We start from the raw sequence: 6,182 nt of genomic DNA on the forward strand, positions 1-6,182 counted from the left end.
TAAGATTCTATAAAGCTTACAAGGAACCCTGGTGGAATTGTGGATTACAAATTGGATTTCTATAACTGCAAAGTCAGCAGTTCGAATCCACCAGCCACTCCACAGGAGAAAGATAAGACTTTCTGCTCCTGTAAAAATGTACAGCCTCAGAAATGCTACATGGGGTCACTTTGAGTCAAACTGGGCTGATTGCAGTGTGCATGTAAAGCATACGACAGAGTACTCAAGAAAAAAGACTCATGCAAACGTATCTTTTTGGAAGGTTTTATATTTATCCACTTCAGGAATTAAATTTGGTATTTTAAATAGTTTTTATTTCCAATTTAAAGAACATGTCTCTCAGAAAAATAAGTACTCTTTGAGAGTTAATTTTTAAAAAGTCATTTTATTATGGAAAATTTCAAACATACAGAAAAGTAGAAAGAATGATAAAATGAGAACCTCAAACACCTACCACCTAGATTCAACAATGGATATTTTACCATATTTATTTATGTCTGTATATATTTGCATAACCATTTCAAAGTAAATTCACACACACAGCATGATACTTTAGTATTTAATACTTCAATATGTATTTTCTAAAACAAAGACCTTCTTCTATGTGGTGGTAGTATACCGTCAAGTCAGTTCTGACTTGTATAGGATTTCTATTTCTTATCCTATAAATCTTTATGGATGCAAAAAGCCTCATCTTTCTCCAGTGGAATGACTAGTACCATAGACTGCAAGAAGAATGAACAAATATGTATTGGAAGAATTCTCCTTACAAGCCAGGGTGATCAGACTTCATTTCTCATATTTTGGACATATTATCAGGAGGGTCTAGTCCTTGGAGAAGGATATTATGTTTGGTAAAGTGGAGGGTTGGAGAAAAAGAGGAAGACCCCCAACAAGATGGATTGGCACAGTGGCAGCAGCATACAAGAAGATACAAGAGGCCATTAAAGAGACAAAAAAGAAAGAAAAAATAAATGTTAGAAGAGACTCTCAAACTTACTCATGAGTGTAGAGAAGATAAAGCAAATGGAAGAAATGAGGAAGTTAAAGATCTGAACAGAAAATTGAGGGCAGATTGAGAAAACAAAGTCAAGTGTTATAATGAAATGTGCAAAGATCTGGAGGTAGAAAACTAACAGGGAAGCGCATGTTCACCATTTCTCAAGCAGAAAGAACTGAAAAAAAGTTTAAGACCCAGATTTCAATAATGACACACTCTATAGTCCTGATAAGGAGCTCTGGTAGTGTAGTGGTTACCTCAGGGTCAGCAGTTCGAAACTACCAGCTGTTCTGTGGTAGAAAGATGAGGCTTTCTGCTCCTGTAAAGATTTATAGCCTCAGAAACCCTGTACAGGGTCACTATGAGTCAGAACTGACTCTATGGCACATAACCACCACCACCACCACCACCATAGTCCTGATGTGTCACTGTGGGTTAATGCACCAAACTACAAAGTCAGTATGACCCACAAGGTCAGCAGCTCAAGTTCACCAGTCATTCCTCAGTAACTCTGTACAGGGTCGCTATGGGTTGGAACGACTTGACTTATCAGCAACTTATCAGCAACATAGGGAAAATATTGAATGATGCAGGAAGCAAAAAAGAAGATGGAGGAAATACACAGAGTCACCCATCCAAAAAGAATTAGTCAGCGTGCATCCATTTCAAATGGTAACATATGATCAACAACTGGTGGTTCTTTTGCACCTGATTCAAGCCATTGTATTTTCAACTGCCTCATATGCATATGAAAGTTTGTCCTTTTACAACTGTCTTATTATGCTCAGCATAATGTTTTCAAGGTTCACACAGGCTGTGGCATGTACCAGGACTTCATTTCTGTTTATGACTGAGTAAATTGCATACTCGCTTGATTCCATACTTTTCATTTCCACCACCAAGATTCATTTCCTTTCTGCCATTTTTATCTTCCTACCTGCATGCACACTTGCTGAAAGTGAAGAGGGCTTAAAATATTTACTGATGAAGATCAAAGAGCCAGCCTTTGGTATGGATTACATCTCAATGTCAAGAAAACAAAAATCCTCACCACTGGACCAATAAACAACATTCTTATCAATGGAGAAAAGATTGAAGTTGTCAAGGACTTCATTCTTCTTGGATCAACTATCAACACTCATGGAAGCAGTAGTCAAGAAATCAGATGACGTATTGCATTAGGCAAATCTTCTGCACAAGACCTTTTTAAAGTGTTGAAGAGCAAAGATGTCAGCTTGAGGACTAAGGTACACCTGACCCAAGCCATGGTATTTTCATTAACCTCATATGCATGTGAAAGCTGGACAATGAGTAAGGAAGACTGTAGAAGAATTGATGCTTTTGAGTTATGGTGTTGGAGGAGAATATTGAAAGTGCCATGGGCTGCCAAAAGAATCAATAGATCTGTTTTGGAAGAAGTGCAGCCAGAGTGCTCCTTGGAGGCCAGGATGGCCAAACTTCGCCTCTCATACTCTGGACATATTATAAGGAGGGACCAGTCACTGGAGAAGGATATCATGTTTGGTAAGGTGGAGAGTCAGAGAAGAAGAGGAAGACCCCCAACGAGATGGATTGGCCAAGTGGCAGTGTCGATGGACACAAACGTGGCAACAGAAGTGAGGTTGGCCCAGGATTGGGCAATGTTTCATTCTGCTGCGCATAAGGTCGCTATGAGTCAGTACCACCTCGATGGCACCTAACAACAACAACCAACCACTAAAGCCAATGATAAAGAGCTTAAGGAATTCTACCAACTTCTTTAGTCTGAAACTGATCATATATGCAATCAAGATGCACTGATAATCACTGGTGATTGGAATGTATAAGTTGAAAACAAAAAGAAGCATCAGTAGTTGAAAAATATGGCCTGAGTGATAGAAATGGAGACAGCATAATAGTTTTGCAAGACAAATGTCTTCTTCATTACAAATACCTTTTTTCAACAACATAAACAGTAAGTATACACATGGACCTCATCAAATGGAATACACAGAAATCAAATCAACTACATCTGTAGAAAGAAATGATGGAGAAGCTCAATAAAATTAGCCAAAACAAGACCAGGGACTGACTAAAACAAACTACGATTTGCTTATGTGCAAGATCAGGCTGAAGCTGAAGAAAAACAAAGCAAGCCCATAAGAGCCAAAATATGACCTTCAGTATATCCCACCTAAATTTAGAGACTGTCTCAAGAACAGTTTTGATGCATTGAGCATTAATGAGCGAAGATCAAAAGAGTTTGGAGATGACATCAGAACATCATACGTGAAGAAAACAAAGGGGTTTATAAAGAAAGGAAAGGAAGAATGATACTCTGAAACTTGTTCTTGAGTAGATGGAAGAAATGATGAATGAAGTAAAAGAGTGGAACAGAAAATTTCAAAGGTCAGCTCTAGAAGACAAAGTCAAGTATTATAATGAAATGTGCAAAGACCTGGAGTTAGAAACTTAAAAGAGAAGAACACGCCTAGCATTTCTCAAGCTGAGAGAACTGAAGGAAAAAATTCAAGCCTTGATTTGCCATATTGTAGGATTTTATGGGCAAAAATTAAAACAACTCAGGAAGTATCAAAAGAAGATGCAAAGAATACACAGTCAATTGTACAAAAATAATTGATCAATTACATCTGGAGGGCATTTTGCTGAATGAAATTGGTCAATCACAAATGGACAAATATTGTATGAGACCATTATTGTGAAAAGTCAGGAAAAGATTTTCATACTAAAAGAAACATTCTTTAATGGTTGCCAGGACTTGGGGAGGGGAAGGGTGTAAGTCACTGGCTAGAGAATAGACAAGTGTTCGTTTGAGTGCCCCGGAATCCACTACCATTGAGTTGATTCCAACTCATAGTGATTCTGTAATACAGTTTCTGAGGCAGTAAATTTTTACAGGAACAAGAAAGCCTTGCTTTTCTCCTGAGGAATGGCTGGTGGATTTGAACTGTTGACCTTGCAAGTTAGCAGTCCAGTGCTTATCCAAAGCACCAGTGGCTTCCAATATGAATGAAGGGGAAGGCAATATACAATAAGAGGGAGATTGTGAAAAAAAATTATGGAGGCAGAGGAAGACACTGGGAAGAGTGCAAGAGTTAAGTCAAGAGAGAGAGAGAATTGGTCAATGTTCAGGAATTTCAAGATGTAGCATATTATCAGGAACCGATGGTACTGAAAGTAGGAGTTCAAGCTGCACTGCAGGCATTTGCAAAAAAAAATAAGGCTCCTGGTATTCACTGAATACCAATTGAAATGTGTCAACAAACTGGTACAGCACTGGAAGCTCTCATTCGTCTATGCCAGGGGTGGGGAACCTTTCTTCTACCAAGAGCCATTTGGATATTTATAGCATCATTTAATTTATGTTGCTATGAAAAAAGCTCCTAGATTTATTAAATTTCGAATCCTGCATGCAGTTGCTTTGGCATGGCCAGACCACATGTATAAGCCTGCGTGCTGGATATATTCCCCACCCCCTGGTCTATGCCAAGAAATTTGGAATTTATTTAGCCAACCAACTGGAAAAAATCCACATTTGTGCTCTTTCCTAAGAAAGGTAACCCAACAGAATGTAGAAATTATTTAATAATAACATTGATATCACATACAAGTAAAATTGTGCTGAAGATAATTTTTTAAAAATGGTTGCAGCAGTACATTGATGAGAAACTGCCAGAAATTCAAACCACTTTCAGAAGAGAACATGGAATGAGGGATATCATTGCTGATATTAGATAGATCTTGGATGAAAGCAGAGAATACCAGAAAGATGCTTACTTGTACTTTATTGACTGTGAAAAGGCATTTGAAAAGGCAATCTTAACAAATTATGGATAACATTGCAAAGAATTGGAATTCCAGAACACTTAAATGTGTTCATATAGAACCTATACTTAGACCAAGAGGCAGTTCAGGAAAGGCATGAATCACAGTTATATCCTTTTACCATACTTATTCAATCTGTATTTTGAACAAATAATGTGAGATGCTGTACTACATGAAGAAGAATATGTCATCACGATTGGAGGAAGACTCATTAAGAACCTATGACATGCAAAAGACACAACCTTGCTTGCTCATAGCAAAGAACATTTTAAGCACTTACTGAGGAAGATCAAAGAAGACAGGCTTCAGTATGGATTACACTATAACATAAAGCAAAAATCCCCACATTTGGATCAATATGCAACATCATTATAAATGGAGAAAACACTGATGCTGTCAAGGATTTCATTGTACTTGGATCCATAATCAACTGCCATGAAAGCATTATTCAGACTCAAAGGACATATTGTATTGGGCAAATGTGCTGCAAAAGCCTTCTTGAAAGTGGTAAAAAGCAAATATATCACTTTGAGGACTAGAATCAACCTGACCCAAGTTTTGGTATTTTCAGTCACCTCAGATGCATGTGAAAGTTGGACATGAATAAGGAAGACCAAGGAAGAATGAATTCTTTTGAATTATGGTGCTGAAAAGAATATTGACTATACCATGAATGGATAGAAGAATGAAAAAATCTGTTTTCAAAGTGAAGTACAGCCAGAATGCTCCTTAGAAAGGAGGATGACCAGACTTTGTCTCATGTACAACCCAGTCGCCCCTGCTGCGCTTCCGCCTCTTGATTGACATCCGAGGATGGAAATCCCGCCTTTGAGCTGGACTTAAGGGCCCTAGCACAAGGAGATTCCTATTTAACAGCAACCACGCAACCGCCTCTCGTCTGTCTCTCGTGCTATGGTGGTTTGAATTGCTGTGATTCTGAGGGCTGTGCCACCGGTATTTTAAATAACCAGTAGGGTCACCCATGGTGGAAAGGTTTCAGATGAGCTTCCAAACAAAGACAGACTAGGAAGAGTCATGAACTACTTCCGAATCGCTAGTCACTGAAAACTCTATGAATAGCAGAGAAACACTGTCAGATACAGGACTGGAAGGTGGGAAGGCACTCAGAAAGCGACTGGGGAAAAACATGCCTCCTCAAAGTAGAGTTGACCAAGATGACAATGATGACGTGAATAGAGTGAAGCTCGGGGGAGAAATGCTCACAGAACCTTCATTTGCTAATGGGTCACAAATCACACTGAAGAGAAACAGCTGTAAACATCCACTGAAAATCGGAACATGGAATGTACGAAGTATGAATCTGGGAAAATTGGAAGTTGTCAAAAATGAAATGGAA

At 38.5% G+C, this 6,182-nt stretch overlaps 1 protein-coding gene across 1 annotated transcript in view; it reads left to right on the forward strand.

Moving 5' to 3' along the window:
* Positions 1-6,182, forward strand: part of PDCL2 (phosducin-like 2) — a 99,108-nt gene that overhangs the window by 83,853 nt on the left and 9,073 nt on the right. The gene's annotated exons all lie outside the window — the stretch shown is intronic.

This window comes from Chrysochloris asiatica, unplaced genomic scaffold (assembly GCF_000296735.1).
Source record: "Chrysochloris asiatica unplaced genomic scaffold, ChrAsi1.0 scaffold00115, whole genome shotgun sequence".
Lineage (NCBI taxonomy): Eukaryota > Metazoa > Chordata > Mammalia > Afrosoricida > Chrysochloridae > Chrysochloris > Chrysochloris asiatica.